Raw genomic sequence first — 27,190 nt, 5'->3', positions numbered from 1 at the left:
CACTAGATGGAATTGATTAATATTTCACATTTCAAAATCACCAACAGTACATCTTAATCCCAAGGTGTGGCAGCCCTTACCTCTCAAGAGGATCGTGCTTTCCAATTTCATAGCCAGCCTTTAAGTGAGCTTATACTGGTTCAGCTACTGCAGGGGAATTTCTGAGAGGTCACCAAAACACACCCATAGCCGGACTGGAGTGCTGAAATGCAAATGCGGCTTTTCTTATTTTAAAACCATTATGCTACATGATAAATCTGGCCAGACATTTAAGCACAGATATGTATGATGATGCCACCATTGTTATATATGCTGCCTGCACAAGACAAACTGTACAAGTCCCTGCTTGGGACTTGACCTTGGCTGTATTTTCTTCAAGAATTGTATGCATTTTTCATGTTGATCCAAGTTACTCTTCAAAATTTTCTGCAAGCTACATTATATATTTTACTGGGCATATTTTTGCACCCCATTTTTCAACAGTTGGATACTATAAAACCTGCTGAAATTACTCTGCCTTGAATTAAAAGAATGTGTAATGGATTCCTTTCAGAAATGTGTAAAGACTAATGTCAAATCCATTATATATTTTCTCTATACTTCAGAATTTGGAACTCGACAACTGAGAACAGATTAATATCTGAGAGCAAAATCTGACCAAAAATAAGGTTAAATGCATCCAGTTGCACATTATTTTTTTCTTTATATCAAGTATAGTTAATCTTTCTTTTAATGTAATGGGAAATTATTCTCGCCACCTCCTGTCAGGGTTCTGCACTGACAGTCTTGTTTCTGTTCAGTGTTTCATGGTTTGTCTTGTGTCTGAGCACATGGCTATGGCTTTGTCTTTGTTTGTGTTGGCCATTTGCTCCTCTTGTACCACCTCCTTGTTTCCCTTTACCACGCCCCTTTTTTTAGTCCTTGTTTCACTAATTGTGCTCACCTGATCCTCATGTGCTCTGGTCCCTTTATATTGTGCTCCTTTCCTTCATGTCTCTGTAGGTTTATTGCATGTGTATGAGATTCTTGCTTGTCTACTGTTCTTTTACGCCGTGTTTCCTGCCAGTTCTAGTTTTTGCATTTTATTCTTTTGAATTTGCTTTAGTCTAGTTCCTGTCTTTTGCTCAAGGTTTATCAAGCATTATTTTTTTGGTTTCCATTTTTGATTTGGCTTTTCTCTATTTGTAGCTTCAGTTATTTATTCCTAGTATATCTTTTGGTTATACTTTTATTTATTTTTTATTTTCTTTTAAATTATTTTATTTCTTTTCTGTAGTGGCTGTGCTGAGGTTATTCACTCACTCCTTTTCATTCAATCCCTAAAGTGAACTATATTAGTGGAGTAATTTAAAGAATAGTGAATGAGAGTATAGGGAGCAGTTTTGAACACAGCCCTCATATCTTCTCTGATGAAGCGCAATCAAACTCTTTAGGCTAAATATTTTTGTTGTTCATGAACCTGGTTTACACGGATATTAGGCTACATCACAAATGGGGAAGAAAAGACGATAGCAACTTTCGTTTGAAGACGACTTAAATTTAAATCTATAGCCTATTATTGAATTGTTTTATTTAGTTAGTTGTTTTAAATTAAATAATGCAACATTAAATTAAGTGTATGTTTAATATGCGATTAATAAATTGGCCAAGGTCAATTTCAATAAACTGATTGTTATTTATCAAGAGTTGTGTAAAAGGTCTGGGCTGATGGATATTGTGTAGGCTATGTGTGTAATATAATATATTAAAGTTATTAGGCTACATAATATTTGAGTAAATGTATTTTATTTAGGTTAAACGTAATTGAATATCTGAATTGGTAAGGTTAAACCCCGCTAAATACCTCTGTCTCATAAAGCAGCAAGCACACAGATCTAAACGGAGACTAATCTAATCGATTCGTGAACGTCCGAATGATCACGAATGTTTCCGAAAATGCGCACGAGCAACCTGTAAAGCAGGCAGAGAAGGAGACAGCGTGATAGAGGGGACGGCAGAGCAGCAGCAGTGTGTCTCCGACCGCTCTGGAGCAGAAGTCCGTGAGACACAAACTCTGGATACACAATAGAAGCTTTTACACTCTACCGTAGTTATAGCAACCAGTCTCAATAACGGGATTATAACGGCCGCGTGGCACATTAGTAGAGGAAGAGTCGTTACTCTGTGGAATCAAAGAATTTTCCAGTCGATTTAAAAGTGGATTTGTACGTGGCCAACTGAACCGGGTGAAACGAGCGGTTGCCGTGCACGGAAAGAAATGCAAAACGCGGCGGAACGGAGAGACGGTGAGTTCAAAGCGTTTCTCTATTCACTCGGTCTTGTTCATGACACTTGTTTTGCGTAAAGCACTTTTAATGTGATCATGGTTTGCATTAATGAGAAGCTTCTCAGCCACGAGGTTTGGAGTAGTCGCGAAATTCAACTAACGATAATTCTCAGAGAGAAACTAACGGGTGAGTTGACGTCGGCTAAGCTAGTGCATTAGCTAACCGACCGATTTAAAAACTTGCATATCTTTAATTTAGGGTGGTTTTCTCAAAGGACAAGTGCAAATGAGTTAATCTACTAGCACAGCAAGTTGTAAGTAAAACTGACCATATTTTGTCGCTGTAACTCATTTTAGTCCATCGTGGTCTAAATTTCTTGTCAAGAAGCGTTTGATATGGATCAAGTGAAGGGCTCAATGTAGTTCTGTCATAAACGAAATAACGTTAGTGATGAAGCTGAACTCTTGACCACAGGTAATCTATAATGCACAGCGCATATTCTCTAGTAAAATGCATTAACGTTACGTTACAGAGCAAGTGTCGCGAGCGAGCTCACTTCTCCAAAGATGCCTTTTCTAATATAAAATATGCCATATATTAATTTTGTGCAATCGTGTCAATGATTTTTTTATTTTTTTACTTATGCATATATTATTTGAAATGGTTCAATCGGGTGTGATTATGAAAAAGGCGTAAATAAATTAATTCCAAACACGTAAGTTATGGAGATTTAGTACATTTTAAAAAAGATGTCTCCGTCTGTGAATGATCCATGCATATTTTGAAACTCACACAGATAAATTATACAAACATATTGGTCTTTTTTTCTTTTCTGTTTTTTTTAACCCAAAACGTAGCCGTATGCTGCCTTTAAAGTCGACGTCTGCGGAGTTCAGTATTTCCAATGGCATTATAATCAAACATGACACATGTTTGCAATGAGTTTCATTTTACGTTTCCAAATCATAGTATTTTACAGTGCAGTTCAAACCAGCTCTTTTATCCACAAAGCTCTGTTAGAAAGTATTATTTGACCGGTTTTGTTTTTGAAGATATTTTTGGTGGGGCTTCAAAGAAATGTCAGTGAGATTTACATGAGAAGTAAAACTCACGCGCCTCAAAACGCTGATCAGTCAAACATTAAAATCCTGTCATTTACTCATAATTTTGTCCAAACCTGTACCGTGCGACTTTTTTTTCGTGTAAAACAGACGGAGATGTTGGGCAGAATGTCATTCACAGTTACTTTTCACTTTCACTGCATATTTTGTGTGTGTCAGTCAAGACATTGTGCCTTACAGCTCCTTTTGTGGAAGAAAGGAAGTCCTGTAGGTTTACAACAATTTGAGGGTGAATCCATGATGATGATAGACTTAATTTTTGAGTGAACTGTCCCTTTAATATCACTCATGCAGTGGGGCTCCAGCAGAACAATACCACTCTTGTTATGCTATAGGCTAGACATTATGCATTATTTGTTACGCCGGTTTTGTTGCCCTTTCCCAGGTCCTTCTACAGAGCAATTCTGTCCGTCAGGAGTTATTTTAAGAATGGAGCCTATACACGACCATACGTGAACACTGCGGGTGAGGGTTTCAACCATCCAGAGTTTTTATTTATTAAAAACAAATAAACAAAAGAGCATATATTAGGAATTTCAGAGTGAAATTCACTCATTTCACATGAAGCATGTCAGCAATATCAAATGATCTGGATAAGCTCAAGAGCAAGTTTTGTGCAATTGCATCAGAAGTCTGAAATAATTTTACCAGGGACAACATACTTTTCTTGACCCTGTGCAATCTTCTGGTACTACTGTTCGTTCAGTTCATGTAATTAGTTTAAGATTCTGTCAGTTCTGGTTTTGTTCATAAAGAAAGAACGACTCCTGAGGATAAAGGCTTGCTGGAGAAAATTTGTGGTCTATATTTTGACTGGCATTAAGATGAACTGATAATATTCACATGTGTGATCGGATCACAGGCACTAATTTGTTGATTTGCTGAATCATTGGACGAATTTCAGATACAGCCGATCATTGTGACCTGCTAAAATAAAATATAATAAAATGCATTGTGCCTGAAAAGGATTTTCCGGATTCTGAATAATGTACCTTGTCATAGCAGCTGTCATGAGCATACAACCATTGGAGATGCCCTTTAAGGAAGATAGTTGTTTTGTGGATCTTAGTATTTCTAGTTGTTTTGTTTGTGTCAGTATAATTTGGTATCTTTCTCTTTCACCCTCTTACCTACTTCATTCTGGCAGAGGGAACTAATTGGCACGTTTGAAATGCCCGGCCCTCTGTTGCCACATGCTGAAAAGCCACTTGGTGCAAACTTCCCCCTTGCTGACGCTCTCTTATGATTTCCATGTGCGCTGAATTTGGGTAATTTCAGGGCCTGGGCTCTAATGAGAGATTTTATTTCTGTAGTGCTTCGGTTGTGGTGTCGGGGATCAACATTTATAGGACTCATATCTGGGAACTAAAAGTCTCTTGGACTTCTCAGTGGTACATTGGGCTCTGGCATGGGAACATGCATTTTTTATTTATTTAAACAATTCAGCCTAGTCAACACTTTTTTTAGGAGTCATGTGGCACAGTCAGTGTGGTCAAATTTTTTTGTTTGTTTTAGAAGTTTTTTGAAGTTCTGTTCACTCTAAAATAAGGTCATAAGCACCTGAATAAAAGACAAAGCTTTGACTAGACTTAGGGGCTGTTTACACGACAACGTTTTCAACTAAAAAAAATTTTTATGCGTTTTGAACATTCATTTACATGACAATGATGTTTTGGGGGCCTGAAAATGCAAACCATTGAAAATGGGTTTTAATGTGCAAGTTTTTCAAAACAATACCGTTTTTATCTTCGTGTAAACTACAAAAACGAGAATCTGTGAAAACGGTGACGTCATGCGCATGCATATTACCACCAGTTCAGTCTACAGGCGGTTGTGTTTCTTTACAAAGTGACATCGCCTGACATACAATACAATACAGCACTTTTAATTGTTTTTGCGGCTCGTCAAAACGGTCTTTTTGTCCTACACAGGTTTATTTTTTACTCTAAAGTAGTAGCCTAATTTTCTAATTGTTTCGCCACAGTATTCCAAATATGTTGATTTTTTTTGTGTGCTTGACCCCCTTGTATATAAAGACAACTACTGTTATTGTAATGTTTAATACCTATTTATACTATTGAAGTATTATAACTGGATTAAATTACCTGGAAAATATTTTATTTCTATGAAGTTGACATTGTATCCTTTTTTGAGTACTGTTACTATAGATTAATTAACCTGAAACAATTAAAAATTATTCAAGGAAATAATTTTAAAGAACCATTCTAAAAAATAAAAATGATTAATGTCATGTTTTCTCTTTAGAAAGCAGTAATTTCTTTGTATTATGTTTGTTGTTGCTATAATGATGTCAAAATTAATGCTTAGCCTATAACTTAAATTTTATTTTGTAAGTAAAACTTTTGTCTTATTGCCTCAATATTGAATTAATATTGTCTTTTTATTTCTTTATTTTAATTTCCATACTGTGTCTCCATGTGATGTTTGGTAAAAGCCATCAAACAAGTAGCAATATATGTCAAGTCAAGTCACCTTTATTTATATAGCGCTTTTTACAATACAGATTGTATCGAAGCAGCTTCACAGTGATAACATGAAAATAATATAACAGAGTTTGTTTCTAAAAGAAAATTGAGTCAACGTCCACCTTAAGTAAGGCAGATGAATAATATTATTGAATATTAAATGTCCCCAACTAAGCAAGCCAAAAGCCAAGGCAACAGTGGCAAGGAACCAAAACTCCATCAGGTGACAGAATGGAGAAAAAAACCTTGGGAGAAACCAGACTCAGTCGGAGGGCCAGTTCTCCTCTGGCCAACGAAGGAACAGTGCATGATTTATGATTCGGGCAGCATTACAAGGCAGATTGGATCGGAGCATTTAGAAATTTATCCATTTCCATCTTTTAGAAGTCCAAGTAATCACTCTGGTGTTGAGACGAGTTGTTGAGGATCAGTGCCGTCCACCAAAGAGGGTCCATATCGCCGGTGTTGAGTCGTCTCTTCACAGGCTTTGTGATTGGGGTATCTGAAGTCTCCGTGAAAGGCTGGATACAAACTGGAGCTGACGAACGCCGTTTTTCTCGGGACTCGCGTCCCGAGATAACAGCAGAAAAGCAAAAAGGGAAAATAATTAGCGTACTGCTGTTCATAATGATTTCCATAACACGGGCGTAAATGATAAAAAACATGAAGACAGTGATTCTTATATGTCTAAATAAATAAAATGTCAGCTTTCAAAATAAATAGTGAGGCATTGATCATAAATACTTCCTTAAATGCTTTGGAATACCGGTTTGGAATGACATGAGAGTGAGTAATTTATGAAAGAATTTTCATTTTTCAGTGAAGTAGCCTATTCCTCTAAAGTGACTATCATACTGATGGCCCTGTAGCTCGGCCTTTCGTGTATGGGTTCAGTTGCTCACTTTCTTGAAACCCTATATGACCCTACGAATGCCAGTTGGATGTCACCCATTGTGTTTGTTGTAGTACCCAAGTTGCTGTCATTGAAATTGATAAGTTTTCATATTTCTCAGACTCTTCAGTGTTTAGAGAACTGAGAAGTAGCTAAGTGTATGGAAGCTAATTCTGCAGTAATTTGGCTGCTGATTGAAAACAGGGTTTCCATTAGTGAGCCTGCTGGTGGCATTATAAACCATTTACACCACAGTTTTATGGGACATCTCCATTTAACGAAAAGTGGAAACAGACTTTTGCCAAGAAATGGCCCAGACCCTTTATAAGAACAGCGATTAAGGCTATTTTGATGTGCCCTCCCCCCATCTTTTCAGTTTTACATTATTTAAGTTACAGCTTTGATGGTTTGTGCTGAGAGGTAATTGCTCTGACCCGATTTATTTTCGACAGTATTTGAGCAAAGAAAGAGGCCTGTGCAAGCTGTTCTTTTGAAAACCTGCCCTGATATTTTTTCCAGCTTGTTTACAGGTGAAAGCCTATTCTTTTGACGCTTGTTTATTTTTATACATGTTTGATATTTGACCATTATTCAATGGTTGACAGTACAACTAAAATATGACCCCTTTAATGTCTCATGCTATGGCTTGAAGGTATGACAGTATAGGAATATTGACTGGTAGAGAAGCGTGTGCACAAAAAGTGATTTCAACCACATAATGTTTATTTTAGGTTCCAGACATTTAAAGCTCCAGTAGGTAGCTTTTGTAAACAAATATTTGTTAAAACTGTCATTATGTCCTGAAAGTAGAATATGAGAAAGATAATCTGTGAAAAAAATCAAGCTCCTCTGGCTCCTCCCAGTGGTCCTATTGCCATTTGCAGAAATACACCGCTCCCGGTCAGAAACAACCAATCAGAGTCAGGAGGAATGTCTTAGCAGTGTCAATCACACTCGTGTACGCGCTGATCACCCCTCTCTTGCACAGCGCGTACCGTCGTTCGTGACTCTCCTGTTCGAACTCGTTCATCCAAATGAACGAATCTTTTTTCGAGTCATTTCGTTCATTCAACAAACGAAATGACTCGAAAAAAGATTCGTTCATTTTGAACGAGTCTTTTTCGAAAAAAGATTCGTTCATTTTGAACGAGTCTTTTTCGAAAAAAGATTCGTTCATTTTGAACGAGTCTTTTTCGAAAAAAGATTCGTTCATTTTGAACGAGTCTTTTTCAGAGTCATTTCGTTCATCCAATGAACGAAATGACTCGAAAAAAGATTCGTTCATTTGGATGAACGAGTTCAAACAGGATCACGAACGTGCATCACAGAACAGAGCAAGGCGAGCATTTGTGCTTTTAAAACTTAAAGTTTTTTATTTATTTTTGAAATGACCGATCGTTTCACTAGATAAGACCCTTATTCATCGTCTGGTATCGTTTAAAGCCCTTTGAAGCTGCGCTGAAACTGTCATTTTGTCCTTGAAACGTTTGTGTCCTATTGAAGTCCATTATATGGAGAAAAAGCCTGGAATGTTTTCATCAAAAACCTTAATTTCTTTTCGACTGAAGAAAGAATGACATGGACATCTTGGATGACATGGGGGTGAGTAAATTATCAGCAAAAGTTTTTTTTTAAAGTGAACTAATCCTTTAACGTTATCTTAGTAGCTATTTATAACTTATAGAAAGAGTGCAACCTTATAAAGTTACATGTATCGCAAAATACATAATGATTTGTGGACCAAGTTTGTAGACAAAGTATGGGCAGGCCATAGTCAATGTAAAGCATATTGTTGATGTTTCGTCCCTATTAGTGAATGTTCCATAACTGTTTATAATCCGGCGTCATCGGTGGTCCTGCTTACTAGCCTGCGCGTTCACGGCAGGCTCCGCTGTGGGGGAGGAGATGTGGAGGGAGGGCTGTAGCGCAGCAGAGAGCAAGGGGGTTGGACCTGTAAGTTGTGCTTCTTCAAATTTTCAGGCTAAGGCAACATTTTCTCAAAACTCCCTACTGCAGCTTTAAATACACAAGCATTAGCAAAACAATACGTTTAGGCCTATAGCTTGTAAAATACACACTGATGTCTATGGAAGCAGCGAAACCAATAATTTCAGTTATAAATTGACAAGGTGTTTTATTCATATCAGATACACATTGTGTACGTAACCTGAAAAGCACTGTTTATTTTGTCTATCTTTGTTCTATTGTTTATTTATGCTATTGCTTGCAGTTTGATTACCTATATGATAAACTTTCACTCTGATTTTTAAACTTTGCAGTTAATCCGCGATTCAAATATGTGCCACACCGTGGGGCCTCGTCCATACGGATTACGGATCAACAACTATCTGTTTAACCCCTATCTAGATGTTATTGGATATTTAGCCAGTATATTTAATTGTTCAAGCTCATTTTACCATATTTTTTTTTCTTTTAAAGCACAAATACAACACTTTTGGCCTAAATATATCTTAATATGAAAATTAATTTTCCACACTGTACATTATAATGTTGTGAAGCTCAAATTTAAAATTGATTTGTTTGTGACAAAGTATAAATACTTTTGTTTTTGTGATTTATCTCTAATCTGTTATAACATCTGGATGAATTTATCATCCAGAACTGTAATATTGGTGCATCTCTAGATCTTACTCCTACCATCATATTCTGCTCAAGCCGCCCATCCCTAGCCGTTGCAGTGCACCGATGACGCTACAGGACATGTCCAGTTTGTGATTTTGCGTGTGACTTATTAGATTAGCGAGTTAGTCACCGGGCCCCCGTCACCATTGTGGTGGCTCTATTAGGCAGAAGGACGTGTCCAAGGTACGATTACTGCCAGCGAGTTGTGTGAAGGTGACCTCCCCCTCCATACCCTAATCCAAACTCGCAGACAGACGTACACTGTTTCCCTCGATGTCTTAGTTGATTCTCTTCTTGCTACTCTTTTGTCACCTCAATTTTCAATAATCCAATAAAGTCAGCTGGCCGCTTGTCATATTGACATGCATGTGGTTCTGTGCGTTGTCACTCAGGAAGATGAATGTAGAGGGAGTTGTGAGGAGTCGTACTGAGGATTCCTTAATGTTTATGCAGCAGTAATGGCCTTGTGTGTTTAACAATTAAAAAATTTGCTGTGGGCTCCTTTGAATATTGATAAGGGAGGCTGTTTTGCAGCTCTGTTTAGAGAACTGGGATGTGCAGTTGTTGTGGTTTGGGTGCGTTGACTGTCAAACAGTGGGTTGGATTGCAGTGCTTGTTTTTTTTTAAGCGCAAGAGTGGCAGCAGAGTTAAGGTAGTGTTTGCAAAACCATATAACATTAAATGGAGAACAGTTTTGTCAAATAGGACGGAACCATTTAAGTGGGAGGAGATGTTCTATTTGTGGAAATATGAATGGGAAAAATCATATGGTGGTTGTGGGAATGTAAAGTCCTGTATGTAAAAGGGTTTTACCCTATTGATAGTTTGGTTATTCTAGACCAGTGGTTCTTAAACTTTTTGCCTCAATATTCCCCCCAATACTCTGATTTCTGCCATAATAATGGCAATTTAAAGCAGAACTAAGTAACTTTTTTACCTTAACCGAACAGCTTTGGAGTCATTGTAATGTTTATATTACTGATTTCGTGTTGAATGGTGGTCGTCTCGCACCCCCCTGGTGCCTGTGAGCCGCAAAACCACCCTTGCAACTTTGGTCCGCCGGCCTCAGTGTTAGGAAGTATCGTGTGATATCAGGTCTCGCGAGGTAACGAATTGCTTTACGGCACTGCACGCGTACACGCCCCCATCCAGGATACGGCTAGCTATAAGAACAACTATCGTCCCATGGCAACGCTGGCATATAAGAAGCAGAAAGCTAGAAAAGAATTGTCGGAGGAACAGAGAAAGAGGAAATGGCAGACTGACCGAGCGAGGAGTCAGACACGAGTAAACATCGGACCTGCGTTTTCAGAATGGCGAAAAAAACGGAGAAAGCGCGGTCGGAAGAGTCAAGAAAAAGGTACATGTTGTAAATAGTGTAAATGAGCGCAATTTGCAAACTATTATGATAAATTGCAATAATCAACATCACAATGGACATTGTTACGAAATCAGGGCTCTCAAGTGTCACGCACTGAGCAGGACAGTCACTCATTTCGGTCTTTTGTCACGCTCTCCTGCCACACATTGTATTCTCACGCTGAAAAACTATTTGTAATACATTTAATATGCCAAAACTCTGGCCGCGCCGCTCTCACTGTGGAACCGGCAGGAATCAAGCGCGTCTCCTCTGGTGTTGTTCGTAGAGCTACACAATAGCCAATCAGAAAATAGCACTATTGTATCTGGGTAAGATTTAACGCAACAACCAATGACAAAAATGTATCTGTCGGCTGGATGTCATTCTTGCCTGTCTTCAAAACTTGAGAGCCCTGCGAAATAATGCGATGTACATGATACACTTTATTGGTGTCATCTGGCATTTAGGCTCAGGTAAGCCTAACGCGGTAGGCTACTTTATTATTATGAAGTGCAGAGGCCGTGAGTGCAGATACGCTCTGCGTGAGTGGTGTTTACGACAGTAACGTTAAATACAAGTACTCTACAGCGACTTTGACAAAAACAGAAATCCTGCATAGTGCCGCTTTAAAGGGGTGGTAAAATGTCATTTTCACAAGATGTGAAATAAACCTCTGATGTCCCCAGAGTGTGTGTGTGAAGTATTATGAAATATGAAATACCCCACAGATATTTTTATATAGCATATTAAAGTTGTCACTTTTTGAGGTTTTGCAAAAACGCACCGTTTTGTGCCTGGCCCTTTAAATGCAAATGAACTGCTGTAGAGGGCGGGGTTTCAAGAGCTCTTGTGTGTTAGCAGCTGCGATTACCTCACGCAGACACACTAAAATTACAGAAAACTCTTCTGCCTTTAATGTTAAAACGGAGTCAGACAAAGATGGAGAGACTCAAGAAGAAGTGACAACATATAGAATGCAACAGGACGTCTCTGAATGGATAGTTGATGAATTTATGTTGCTGATGTGGAGTTAACTATCTTAAATTAGGATATTCTGTCATGTTAATCTATAAATCGCTCGTATAGGAACTGTTGTGAGATGCACACAGAGTGACTTTCTATTGCATGTGAAAAGAAGGATGCTAAAGTTTGAGCTGACTCACAAATACACTCTTATACAACAACTTTTCCTCTTCTCAACATGGACTGTGTGTTCCCGGGGGCGGGGTTTATGTACATTTTAGGGTTGCTGATGTCACTAAACCCTAAAATGTAGGAAGGAATGTCCTTTGGTCCCTACCAGCCGTTTGTAGTCCTTTTCTTTAAAAGCAAATATCTCCATTTGCTTTGAACTTTGAGCGTTGTAACTTTGCAGATGTTGTTTATGCTCCAACAGCAACATTTGACACTAGCTAAAGTTAGAAAAGTGAAATCATACTTTACCACCCCTGCTTGTTTTCAGATTGTATATTGACATTACATTAACCATGATTTGTTTTGTGAAGTTTCCTGAAGTTTCAAGAGCTGTATGCTCTTAAAATAAAATAACTGATTGTAGTTTGCATCTTAATTCTGCTTTTGTATTTAATTAAGTTTATTTTAATATATTAATTGTATTTATTCATTAAAATATATATATATATATGTATTATAATATTGGTGCCAACCTTCCAAGAGCATTTCATGTCATGTCTTTCAGTTGCTAGGGTTGCTATTTATTATTTTTATTGAATTCTTTTTTTTATTCAATAGTACCCACCCGGAAGTCTTTGATATTCTGGTCCCTAGATATGAGTCGGGTCCATATGGGTTCACTTTATTTTAAGGTGACGTAGTTACACATTGCTACATGTACTTACTATAGTAATAAAAGTAAATTAGCCTATGCATAATTACAAGTAGCCTAACTAACCCTATATCATACCCTAACTGTAACTCTATAGTAAGTACATGTGGTTAATTAATATTACTCAGTACTGAAAAAAAAAAAACTATTTGAGTCAGTACAATGTAACTACATCACCTTAAAATAAAGTGTAACTGACTCCAGGTAGGAATGATAAATCTAGTCTAGAGATGCACCGTTCAAACTGCCACCGTCTGGAATTGGCAGATTTTCTCAAACAAAAAAAGTAGATTTTTGTTTGTTGTCAATTATAGTTATTTGAAAGAAAATCAGAATTGGCAAAAATCGGTATCGGCAGGTGACAGAAATCAAAATCGACCAAGAAAATTGCTATCTTTAGTCCAGTCATTTGATAACTTCCCCAAGTATGGACACTAATATAACTGTCCCTAAGAAATAGCCTAATCAAATACCTTCAAACTGCACGCCTTACTGTTGTTGTTCAGACCCGGAGTTATTGTGGTGTTTGCTTGATTAATCAATTGGTATTCACGATGTAAAGGTTGAGTGTAGTAATTGGGCATAATTGCAGACTCCAAGCTTCAAATCAAAAGGTCAGCACTGACCAGCTGGGCTGAAACAAATCTGTGTCTGTTTTGAATTTAGCCAACATTGTTTTTTTGCTCAGCAAAAAATACCTCCGCTAGCGCTTTCTCCTTTCTCTGGATAGTCACTCTGGAGTGAACTGTGGAATATTCTCAATTCATCCTGACTGAATGCACAAAACAAGTCAGTTTTTTTTTTGTCAGCCATTATAGACAAAAATCTCCCACAAAGCATACAGCAACTGCTTCAGTAGCATTGAAGTTAGCTAGGTGCTGTCTTAAGCTGTTTTAAAGGGTTTGGACTGGGTTTGTAGGTCTAGGTTTTGATGGAAATAGAGTTTTAAAAAAAATGTTTAGTCCCACTATGGACAAGAGGAAGCAGCATGTAGGAGGACGGGAGGATGCCGTTCTGGCGCTTCATCTTCCCACTGGTGTGCCAGATGGAGAAGACTGGGGGAGTCCTGGCATAGAGGGGGTGCTGGTGTCTGCCCAACCGTCACAGAAGGACTCCCCCCTCGTTCAAACTGTGTCTGTCCTCTGGACAAAGAAGAGACCATTTAAACAGAAAAGGCAACTGTGGCAAAATGATGCATGTTTTTTTATGTACAAGTTTGTATTGAAAGCCTGAGCTCTGCAGAAATTTTGCATTTGATTTGAATATGTGAATGACCACCACTGTTTTCCTTTCCTAATTTAATTGAATATTATGTTTGCATTAAAGCTAGGGCTGCAACTAACGATTATTTTGATACTCGATTAATCGGACGATTATTTTTTCGATTAATCGATTAATCGGATAGAAATTAAATTCGATTTTTTTTTATAACTAAATAAAACCGTAAATCAGGGTATTTATGTGTAAAAGTGTACTTTAAAAAGTGCAAAAGCCACACATTGAGTTTTACTAATATCAATATTTGCATTGTTTTTAATGATAATTGCTGATGGCAAGTTGACAAACATGATTATTGTTAAAAAAATGATATCCAACATATTATGTTTTAACACAATTTTTGTTAAAACAAATTTACACAGACATGTTGTTCAGATGTGAATATCTGAACTAAAAACAAACTAAAAACATCTAAAATATATAATTCATTTAATTTTTATTTAAAATTAATTATATATAAGGAATATAAGGATAAAGAATATAATATATATTATATATAATATATAAAAGAATAATATAAGGATAAATTGATTAAATAAATATAGAAAGACTGAAAACAATTGTGTGAATGTAGAGCCGCAGTAGATCGCGTTTAAAAAACAATTAAAACTTAGTAGACAAATGCTATAAAAAGAGAACGGAATGGAGGTAACGTTACCCAGCAAGCTAACAGGCTTGAGTAAAGGACAAATTATGCATTAGTGCACAAGCATTCGCTGAAAACCACTGAGTACAGTGACTAAAAAACAATATTTTACTGCTGCTGTTATTAACTGCCTTTATATTTAGTGCTTCGCTTTGTAAAGACCGTTTTAATTTAACCTATTTCTGCGGTAGCGCTATTTTAATCCATCACTTACGTTGCGAGCGAACTGATTGCGCAACCTGATGCTCGAGACAAAATACAGACATCCCAAGATCCCGGAAGTCCCAGGAGTCTCCCGCATATTGATTGCGGCTCCCTGATGCCCGCGAATTAGTTCAAACTCCCGAAATCTAGAGCGCGCAAGCAAGAGCGCGCATGCAAGACAGAAGAGACTGCTCCAAACCGTGTAGCGCGCGCGCTCGGCAGAGCGCCTGAGGGAGAGAGACCTTGCGTGTGTGTGCGTACCAGTAAACGCTCCCCGTGACGCAAGCAGACCAACTAATCGATAATGACATTCGTTGACAACGATTTTCATAATCGATTATAATCGATTTTATCGATTAGTTGTTGCAGCCCTAATTAAAGCCATAGTGAACTAACGGTCCAAATGGGCAAGCAGGTAAAACCTGATGAAGAAAGAGCAACTTGCTTACTAGTGAAAGAACGTTTCAAGCCAAGACGTGATTAAAATGCTTTGTGTTGTCTTTCACTCTGTAATTACTGAAAAGGACTTGCATACAGCCAAGACTTTCTGGATTGTGCTGATGAAATATCGTTGAGCTACTGTCAGAATCACTTCATAAATCACAAATGATGTTGTGGTCAAACTGTAAAGCAATAAGAAACGCATGAAGACTTTGCAGAATCTTGTTCCTGGGATGTCTGTATGCCAGTATGTTTTTCCCACACTACATTGCAATGTAATTATTCGACCGCTAATTGGTTTTACTGATATTTTTCCCCATTTTTAAGCATTTTTCATAATCTGGTATCGGTTTTGTTATATCGGATTCACCGATAAATGGTGCCATCTTGTGGGCGCTGCATCTGAGGTGAATTAGTAACAAAGGTAAAATAGCTTACCTCCCTAAATTAGTAAACTTTAAGCATAACGGCCGTTAATGCACAAATGAGATGTTACATGTTTGATGTTGGCCTAGTTTAAATTTGGTGTAACTTTACGTCTACTCAGGCTCGCCACATAACCATAATACTATATAAAATATATCTCAGGGCTCGACATTAAGCCTTTTCATCTGCTTGTCATTCGAACAAGTAAATAGGTCATTCACTTTTCCAAGTAAAAAATGTGCTTTTCCAGGAAAAAAATTGGATTGTAGGCCTAAATTTATTCCGAAGCAATATTCTCATCAGTGTTCAGTCAGCTTTGACATATTTAAATCTGCATATTTATGAAATTTTAACGTTTTTAAAGAGCATTTTTCCTTAATCGTTTTAAATGTATGCTTTCATTTTAAATTCTTAAATTTGATCAAACATTTTATTAGAATAAGACACTATATGGTTGTTACCATAAGTATCAAATTAAATAATTTACACTGAAAAATGACAACTGCATTAAATATTAATGTTATGAGATTGTTTTAAATATATTTTGAATATACAAAGAATGGAATCTTGGAAAGAATTATTAATTTAGTATTTTAAACACTAAACTAATCCACCAGAAAGTGGTGGCAGGAGAACATCTTAATGAGTGAGTCATTGAGCCATTTATTCAAATGGTTTGTTCAAACAGTCATTCAAAACGCTGAATCATTCAGTAATGAAAATAAGGTTGTGTTTTCCGGTGAGATGCGTTATGGTTCTGCTTAGGGGTGGGAATTGGCAAAAATGTGACGATTCGATAGTATTGCGATATTTGGGACACGATTCAATATTATTGCGATTCTCAATATATTGCGATACAGCAAGTATTGCGATTCACGTCCCCCATATTATTCAAAGGCATTACAAAAAATTAGGAAAATAAGACCGCTCACCTCACTTTAAATGTCACATTTAATTCTGTAAACATTATCTTCTACACATTAACTGAAGTGCAAAAACTGAAAAACTTGTTCTTGAACATTCGGGACACATTGCAACACTGGTTTCATCACTTGCCCACCGCGGCACCGCAACAAAAACAAAAAAAAAGTTTAAAGCTTTAAAAATGTTTAACGCAATTACGCAGTATCCGTTAAATCCTGCCTGTATTACACACACACACACACACACACACACGACCCACAGAAAAGACGCGCATCAGTATCTGGTTCTCTTTCGGGCTTGAACAAACCATAACACACACAAATTATGCCAAAATGTCAGTTTTGTCGAGTGTTCTCATAAGAGCAATCTTGAATTATTTAAATAAACGTAGAGATTTGTGAGAAAATGGGACGCGTGTCAGATCGCGTCTCTGTCCCACATTGCACTGCATTAACGAATGTACAGCTTATGTACGCTCAACGCCTGTCGCTTACTAGTTTTCATTCACTCCTTCAAGTGAACAGTATTAGTGGACTAACGTTAACTTAGGGAATAGGCCTAACTTAGTGAATGAGGGTTTAGAGGGCGATTTCAACCCATGTTCTCAAGCAGTGAAAAATAGAGGACAATGATAACGCGCTGACAGACAAGACCGAGCAGGTAATATTCAATATGAAACAAACAAAACTCACTGAGCTCCCAGCACATAACTTAAAATTATTTAAATACAATAGAGTAACATAAAGCAGACATAATAGAGTAACATAAACCTGAGAATAATCATAAAACCGAAATCTACCCACACTTTCGATTTGAAAGATGCGGAGCGTCGTGTACAACCGTAATACTGAAGCCATTTTCATTTGAATTTGCTGTCGAATGTACGACAACAAAGCACCGCAACAAGCGCCACCTTGTGGATGTAATACGCAAATGTAAATGATCAGAGTAAACTCTGAGAAAACCGGAAAGTAAAACAGATAATTTTATAATTAAATATCGCAATACTTCGCGCTATGTGTCGATATAATTACGTGCGCAAAAATATCGCGATACTGAACAGAATCGATTTTTTCCCCCACCACTAGTTCTGCTATGATCTTTGTTTGGAACTATTTTAGCTGCTGACTGAAATAGAACAAAAACAGTCAATATTTTGTCTAAAATTGTGACTTAGCCTAATATTAATTTCTTGTTTATTGAACTCATTCACATTTTCAATCGTGATAGAATTCAGCACTCTTGGTCGTGTGATGTTGCGTAACTGTATCTTATAGTGCTGCACGATTAATCATATCACAATCGCAATTGCGATGTCAAGCCTATGTGATTATATGACGGAACATGCTGCGATTTTATATGAAATAACTTAGGGCTGTTAATGCAATTAACGCAGCATCTGTTATTTTTTTGTCATCCTTTGGCTAGTGTTACACGATCCCGCTCTTATTTGTGCGAATGCTTTAAAACCATTCACGCACGACAAATCAAAAGAGAGCGCGCTGCCTGTGAATGTCCTGACTGTGACACAGAAAGACGTGCGCCAGTATCATGCGCATGCACAGACCGCGCACCAGAATACAGTGCTCTTTCGCGCTTGAACGAACATAAACACACACAATTATGCCAAAATGACGTTTTGACGAGTATCTTCATAACATAAGAGCAGTCTTATGATGGACGTAAAGAGTTGTGAGAGAATGAGGTGTGAGATCCACGTCTCTATCAGCAGCAGCTGGTCTTAAAGGTCTTAGAGTTAATCCAAGAACAAAGGGAACAGAAAAAATTACTCACTGCTCTTGACTAACAAACTTTTGTAGCTTTAATAAGGCAGCGCAGAATGTTCATTTTTATCCAGACATCAATGGCTTACAGATCATTATAGGTGTTATCAATCATTTAGTTTAGTATCACTTATCTGTGTGTGCATTTTGCTTTGGAACCAAGCAAGGTGACTCATGAAACCATTTGTTTATTATATCCCAATCGCAATATTGACATCAATAATCGCAATATGACATTTTCCCCAAATTTGCCCTAGGATCATATGTTATAAATCTAAAAACTCCACATGAATTTTTACCGGTCTATGTTAACAGAGTTTCTTTTGTTTCCATTTCTCCTCATGAGGTGCGACTTGTTACCGTCAGACTGTTTGGTCTGCGGCTGTTTGCTGATTGGTTGGCAGTCCGAATATCGGCAGATATTTTTTTAACGATAATAATTTTAACATTAAATTACATTTTAAATGAACAAATATTGTAAGTAATTAACAATAGCCCAAGTTTAGAAAACATTTTTTATTAAGACTTTAAAAAATAATTCTGCACCTATTTTTATGTGTGCCAGCTGCCACTTTGGGTGGCACCGGCACACCCGTGACTACGCCTATAATGGAGAGACATGGACTATTGTGTGCAACACAGGCCATGAAACTGAACCTTAGACTTGTTTCTGTCATGCCTTAGTGATCTGGGTCCCAAACAGCTTCTTAGTGCCCAAACACACAACCCTGCCATCATAGTGTAGACGCTACAAAAACATCGCAGGCCACTATAGATACGCCTTTGTCAGAATGATGAAGGATACAATGTACCCCAAATCTCTTCTCTGTCTATCTTGCATCCATGATTAACTATTGGAAGTCTAGAGATGGATTGGAGGGATCATTTGGAGGATGCTCTGGATATTGATATGCAGTTGAAGGTACTTGACCCAGAATGTTTAAGAGATTCCATCAGCTCGGGAGAGGGTGCAAGGAGTGCAGTGCCACCACCTACCAGGAAATGACACACAAATGCAGACACTGTGACAGAAATTGTCACCTCAGCATGTGGAGTATTAGTCACAGCTGACCACCTATGTGTTCAACCCATGTTCCAAATCAGACTTGGGCACAAGAAGTTGAACAGGACAGACAGCTTCTACTTTGTTGAAAGACTGTGATGGGTTGATTATTAGGTTAAAACGATTAGCACTTTTATTAATGACCATTCAACAGAACTTGACAGCCTAACAATATAATCTATATGAGACAGGCTAGAAAGGATTCACTATAAAGTTGTCAGAGATATGCCATCTACCCCCCTCATGCTGTTACATACCTTTATGCTGTTATTTTTTGTTTAAATAGTGACATCTGTTAAGGCCCAGTAGGGATGCGCGGTATACCGGTACTAGGGCTGTCACTTTTGTGAAAAAATCCTGTTCGATTTTTGAGACATATGTGTTCATTGAATCGATTGTAAAATCGATTTTTCCATGTCTAACGACGTTTCCATTTTCAACACCAAATATTGGCAAATCCACGGACAACTAACAGGCATTAGGACGAACGTAAAGAGGGCGCTTGAGACGCGCACAAGTCAGCAATATTTCTGATGATTTATTGGCGTGAAGTTTTTTGCACAATGACAAACAGGAGTGCAGCATTCAAGGATTGAAATTAACACCCGCCAAATTCGGATAAAAATGAACTTTGGCGGGTAACGCTGTCATATCACGAGCCAATTTGGCAGGTTTCTATGTTTACCCACTTTGCTGGGGAAGTTCGTGTAAGCCAAATCTGCGTGGATTTAGCGCAAATACGCAACTCGTGAGTCCTCGTGATATATTAAATACAGCGTATTGCGCAGAATCTGCGCATTTCTGGCTTGCTTGAACACACACGTCACTAAGCAACAAATAACGGCGCCCTTGTTCACTTGCACTGAAGTAATAGCGAATATTAAAAAGCATTTGGTTAACAGAAAAGACATTGTTATTTTCCAACATCCTACATGTTCTGTGTACTGTATTGATCTGTCTATCTAAAAAACATTTTTGGTTAAAAAAAAAGGCAGTTAAAATCGATTCTCTATTTTCGTTTTCGAAACTTGTGTTGGTTGGTCCGATCGATTGTGCAATCGATTTTCGAACGTAAAGTGACAGCCCTAACCGGTACTGCAAAAATACCGGTATATATTATATTTCAAACGGTACAATATCCTAATTTTGTTCAATTCGGTATTTGATGCGCTGCTGTTTTCGACGTTCACCGCTAGGCGGCAGTGCGCTACCTAAACTGGCGCGGGTCATGCAAAACCGGCAAACGGCGACAACAGAGGAACACGATGGATCAAACGAAGCTCATTCGAATTTCTACACGCCCGAAATTAATAAATGGAGAGAGCAGTATGAGTGAAATAAGGCATTACTTTGCCTACAAAAGTAATGAGACAAGTAAAGAAACAGATCTCAATGCACCACTCTGCAAACGGGGAGGCAACACATCAAATCTGCGTAAGCACTTGACTTGTCAGTTGCTCATCCTGACTTGTTCAAAGAGATCAGAGATCGACAGGTTAGTCCATCATTCAACTGATTTAATTTAGACTTTTATTGAACACTGAACAGCGCACATACGTAAGAGCTTATCAATTATATATGATACGGTAAACACGAAAGCTCAAATCTGCTTGCATGGCAGGCTAGAACCAATTAAGTTTAGGTCTCATCATTTTTGCATTTTCAAACAAACAATTGAATTTGAATGAATAAAGAATACAAATTTGAATAATATTAATTTTAGTATTAGTGATAGTAAAATGAATGGCATATTAGTGCCGCTTTGGCGACCCCTAGAGGAATAAGCCGAGAGAGAGAGAGTGATAGTAGTAATATGAATATTACTAATGTTACCATTAAGCTACATTTGTCAACATTCATTAAGTAACCAGACCTAACAGTATTATAGCATTTATTAATCTATATCAATCAGTAATTAAATGACCTAGAAAATTAAATATAGGCTACTAATACATGTTTAGTAGGGCTGGGTAAAAAATATTGATTTCTCGATTTTAATCGATTCTCATTTTTACGAACCGATATCGATTCTTAAATCCCAAGAATCGATTAGTCATCCTGTTTTCAGTTGATGAATGAATGGAACATTGTAGCGCGCATCCCATCCAATAAACGCAATAATCTTTGTGCTTTGTTACTATTGATATGAAACAAAGTCTCAGATTTCAAATTACGTCCATTTTCTTACGAAATTCAAAAACATAAATACCGTTTTGGCGCTGTGGCGTGAGATCGCTCTGGCGCAGCTCAAGAGAAGCAGCAGCGCTGAGCACACATAATCTTCTCTTCCGCCTTGATATTACCAGTTACAGCGTGAAATAAACATGAATGAGCATCTGAAAGTGTGTTAAAAGATAGAGTATAACTTATCGAAATCCTTGTCACATGGAATCGCTCAATCATTGTTTCAACCGAGGAACGACGTCAGTGAAACAGCTTGTAAACAATGTCATGTAACGTCACATTTACATCAGAAAAACCATATCCAGTGACCATGAACTCGTTAGTCAGCTAGAAAAATTAACTCTAGAGAGGAGCATTTTGCTAAATATATGCACCATATTACATATGCATTTTATGTTATTTTATAATTATTTTATGTTTTTCAATATTTAATGCATGTTTGAATAAATCTGGCAAGTTTTTATGACAGCCACCATTTAAATATTTATATTTCATATAACTTTATTATTAGAAAAATAAATAGAAGTGTAGTTGTTTGTATACAAATCAGTAAATCTTTACCTTTAATATTAGGCTATAGTAGGCTAATGAAACAATTTTAATGATACAACCGACTCTCATAGTTTACAGCATTGGTTAAGAGATTTGTTTTCCTTGAGAAAATTTGCCATGTATTGTACCTGATATCCAAAATAATCAATATTGAATCGAATCGAATCGTAATCGAAATCGAATCGAATTGCAAGCTTGTGAATCGAAATCGAATCGAATTGTGAAATTTGTGTCAACTCAATACCCAGCCCTAATGTTTAGCAATGCATTAAACTAATATGAACCCAAACAGTAACCAAACCAAGATGAATAAATGCAATAAATGTTGATAATTCTCTGTTGATGCATGACAGCTAATGGTTTACATGTCATTTCATTATTCTATTATTATTATATGTTAATCTATTATTATAGATATTAACCTATTTTAATTGTATAATTTCAGGGTTTTTTTTTTTCAAAATCAAAATTTAACCTACTGTATGTTCCCTGACTGAATTATTATTATTTTATTTTACATTTTGATACTTTTTCTTAGCACATTTGGTAGTGGAGAGTTTCAAGCAGTGTTTTTTAAGTGTCACTTAAAATTTGAGACGTTTTTTTTTTTTTTTTTTTACCTGTGGTATCGATTTAGTATCGATACCGAGGTATTAGGTTCTGGTATCGTACCTGAGCCAAAATTGTGGTATCGAGCCATCCCTAAGGCCCAAAGAGACAAATAACACCATAAAATAGTTGATATATATCTCATATATGATGCCCCTGCTGTGGCTTTCAAATCTAATATGGCTTTGTTATGTTACATAGTCAGTTCCACAATGTAAGAATATAATTCATTCCAGTGATGGCAAAGCTGAATTTTCTTCTCCAGTCTTCAGTGTCACATGATCCTCAAGAAATCATTCTAATATGATGATTTGGTGCTCAAGAAATGTCTCATCATTATTATTATTAATGTTAAAAATATCTGCTTAATGTTTTTGTGGAAATCGTAATGTATTCTGGATTATTTGATTAATAGAAAGATAAAATAAAATTTGTTTGCAGTAGAAATATTTTGTAACATTAATGTCTTAATTTCACTTTTGATCAATTCTTGCCCAGTAAAAGTATTAATTTCTTTTAAAAAATTCAGCTGACCCCAAACTTTTGAATGGTAGTGTATGTTCGGAAATAATTTGGAAATAATTTTAAAATGAAGAAACCTGCAAATAGAGGGATGATAAACCTAGTTAGTAGGTAGAGGTGAGGGCCATTAGGCCTCTCTTCTAAAAGGCTTGTGATAAATGAGCTATTAAATCCTCTTCTTGTGGGTCTTTGAGGCTGAAGGGAATTGGTGGCATTATCTCTTGCAAATAGGTTTGAAAATGCTTTAGGCCACAAAAAAACCCTCAGATTTATTACCCTAGATATTTTATGACGTTAGCTCTAATCTCTTGCATGGGTGTATGTATTTTTTCCCTCCTAGACCTCGAGACTACACATAATTGTTTTTCCCTGTTTTTATCTAGAAATTAATTTCTGCATAATTCTTTCAGTTGAAACGGTTCCTTACAGGAAGTAGTCGTTTGCTCTCCCCAGCCCCCCAGCATGTCTCTCATATTTGTGACCTTTTTATTGCATGTCTTTTATTAGTCACCTCTCCTCCCTCCATCTTTGCTATTAAAGCCTCTCCTGTCATGCATACACTAATCCAAATCTTTCCTTTCTTCTCTACTCGCTATACTTTATCTCGCCGTTGCTATAGGAAACAGCACTTCATAATCATTCTTATGAAAATGGAAGTTGGCTCCTCTAATGAGAACAGAAGGAATATCAAAAGGGTAGGCAGTATTTAACTTGCATATAGGCTGCATTCATAGTCACACTGGAATAGTTATTCCATCTGTGAGAAACAGTTATACTTCGAAACTAGGCAAGGCAAGGCAAGTTTATTTATATAGCACATTTCATACACAATGGTAATTCAAAGTGCTTTACATAGAAGAAATTAAAATAATCTAACTAGGGCTGCACGATTGGAGGGAACAATCTAATTGTGATTTTTTTCTGGTTAAAATTGCATTTTGTGATTTTAATTAGGGATGGGCATTTTAAAAAATATTGCATTTGAATATTTGGGCTCATAAAAATCGAATATTCGTATGAAATAAAAATTCGAATATTTAAATGATGTTTAAAGAAAAATGTTATTTTTTAAGTTTACTTTTTTTTATGTTTTTGTCACCATTTCTGAACAAGCTTACGGTTAGGCAATACACAAACTTACAATATATTAAAGTTTTCTTTTTGTTGAAAACATTAAACAATATGAGTAAACAAAAAATATAAAGAACAAAAACATTTAAGCTCAAGCAGCGTGAACGGGAATAAAAACGCCTAATAAAGCAGACTGTGCCAGTTATCGTACAGAACATACAGGGCTTTATCATGGATTTACTGCATTTACGGCCAGCAAAGCAACGTAGTAAAGTTCGAATAGTATTTTATTTTTCGAATAATAATTACAGATCGAATATACGAATATTTGTGCACACCCCTAATTATGATTATTATTGTTACTAAAATATTGAACAAAATAAGAGACTTGATTGCTTTATATAACAAACAGATGAAATGTAGGCTTTTATTCACACATAACCATTGATCAGCGAACCTAAACTCAAGCTTAACTTAGCTTTACTGTACTTGCTTGGTACGCGAGAACAAACCTCATTGGTTCTCGCGGAAGCTCAAAGGTGCTGCGTAACACACGAGAATGAATCTCAATGGTTCTTGCTGAAGCTCAAACATGCTGTTTAACATGAATGAACCTCATTGGCTCTTGCTGAAGTTCAAACATGCTGTGTAACATGAGAATGAATCTCATTGGTTCTTGCTGAAGTTCAAACATGCTGTGTAACATGAGAATGAATCTCATTGGTTCTTGCTGAAGTTCAAACATGCTGTTTAACATGAGAATGAACGTCATTGGTTCGCGCACGTCAAGCGAACATGTTGAGCTTCCGTTTACCATAGTTGATGTTTGCGTTGATGTATGTTAATGTAAATATAAGCTTTAATTCATTCTGTTCATCATAAAGCGATTGTGTCTCGTCATAAAATTTGGACTAAACCGCTTAATTCATGTGGAAGTAGTTTTACAATTTGAGGGTGGGTAAATGATGACAGAATTTTCATTTTTGGGTGAACTATCACTTTATCACACATATATAGGCCGAATGTACGTTTCTGGGCCAAAGACTTTGTTGGATAGAGAAATGGTGCATGGACACTCCGTCTGGCCTATAATATGTGTGTTGCAATAGCAGCAAATTTTATTTTGTATTTACATCATTTCATTTCAAAGTCATTAATGTACAGAGTCAAGTACTTTAAATTTTACTTAATACTTTTTAATGTTAGGCATTGATTAAACTTTTTATTTTATTTTTTATTTTACTTCAGCTTTTGTGGAAGTTAACCCGTGATAATGTATTCTTTGTACAATAATCTGCAGACCCCCATGCAGCATCATAAACATAAACCCCCTAGAGTCTTTTTTTCACCTTGAATGAAAGCATGATTTCCTTTAAAGAGGATTTCACTTCAGAAAGCGCACGAGAGCAGAGAAGTTTGTTTGCTGAACTACATGGACAATATCAGGTCACTTCAGAGTTCAGCTGGAGTATCTTTATGAAACTGTTGAAACACTTGAGACAGAAACTTTGAGCACTATAGAAAAAATATCAATATACAGAAAACTCCCTCAATTGTATTTATTAAAATGCTGTTATAATGCTAATTATTACAGTCAAATCAGCACATTAATGCTCTAAATATAGTGAGCTGCAAATAATAAACATTTATATGAAAACAGTCACATGTTCTACATCTGAGGCTATCAATAATCTCCATTTTAATTCAAATAAATTTAAACATCCTGTTAATACTCACAGCTGTTCTTAATGAACGAGAGGAATGTTTCCACAATAGCTTCAAATGAAAGACAGCGCACAGCGAGTCATTGAGTTTCCTCTCTATATTTTAGCCTCAAAGGATTAAAGCTCCATTTACACTTACAAGTAAAAAGAGATCCACACAAACCATACAGATAATGAAATGTGCATTGTTTTTTTACACCTGGTATTAAACCATGTGGTGTTTGATTAGTCATGTGGGTTGAATCTCACACTTCCACCCTCCATAGTGAGACATAAAAGCCAACATGGAATCAAAATAAACCCTATTCATTTTCATAATGCACCTTTGTGGTCTTATTGTGCATGATTTATCTATGCACATTATTACAAATTATAAAAATGTTATCATGTTTGTTTTCTTTCATCAAAATATTTAGCTTTATAAGTATTCATTTAAATGTTTGTTTACCAAAAATATATAATACATAAATCCATCAATTAGGAATAAATTGCTCATCCTCAGAAATGACTCTCTTTTTTTGGCATTTCAGTTCAGTTTTATTTGTTTAGCTCCATTTACTATTCTATTTTTTTTAAATGTATATAATTTTTTTATTTAAAGTAAATGTGTAAAAGATGCATTTGTTAAAGTGTGTAGCCTATGCATTTATTTCAAAATATTAAAACTAATGTAATGTACCAACTTTCAAAACGTTTTGTTTAAAGGGTAACTAAACCCTAAACCAACTTTTTTAGTTAATGATCTGTAAGACTGGGGTTTTATTATTGCTGTTCATTGATTCAAGTATTTTTTTTGACATTTGGGTTTAAAGTGTTTTATATCTACAATATATGGTTGAACGGTGGCTACTGCAGTTGAATTTTCCTATTGGATGTTGCGGTGGTTTGTGACGTAAGCAACCACCAGTTTACCACACCCTTGCCTAAAGAAAGACGCGTCTCAGGTGCCCTCCGCTGGTTTCTGCCCACTTTTCCAGCATTTTTCAAATATTGCCAGTGGGTGGAGTCATGCTCTGACCAGGGGTTTAGTTACCCTTTAAGCATCCTGACCAGCCCGACAACAGCCACCACTGTGAGTGTGGGCGGGGCTATCTGTTGACGGACCAATGAATGGCTAGTAAGAGGATTGTTCGAGAAAACCATGTTC

General features: G+C 36.7%; 1 protein-coding gene across 2 annotated transcripts in view; it reads left to right on the top strand.

The window, feature by feature from the left end:
* The first annotated feature begins 1,947 nt into the window (after positions 1–1,947).
* The window catches only part of ptprfb (protein tyrosine phosphatase receptor type Fb), a 225,132-nt gene continuing 199,889 nt past the window's right edge, over positions 1,948–27,190 (top strand). Inside the window, exon 1 of one of the 2 annotated variants that reach the window (XM_077221244.1) lies at positions 1,948–2,285. The gene's annotated coding sequence lies outside the window, so the exon portion shown is untranslated. The remainder of the gene's footprint in view (positions 2,286–27,190) is intronic. The other variant, XM_077221240.1, reaches the window with a different exon arrangement.

This window comes from Siphateles boraxobius, unplaced genomic scaffold, assembly GCF_051911475.1.
Source record: "Siphateles boraxobius isolate OS27281-9 unplaced genomic scaffold, OSU_SipBor_1 1, whole genome shotgun sequence".
NCBI lineage: Eukaryota > Metazoa > Chordata > Actinopteri > Cypriniformes > Leuciscidae > Siphateles > Siphateles boraxobius.
The sequence above is the reverse complement of the archived record's forward strand: the minus strand, read 5'-3'. Positions and strand labels throughout refer to the sequence as shown.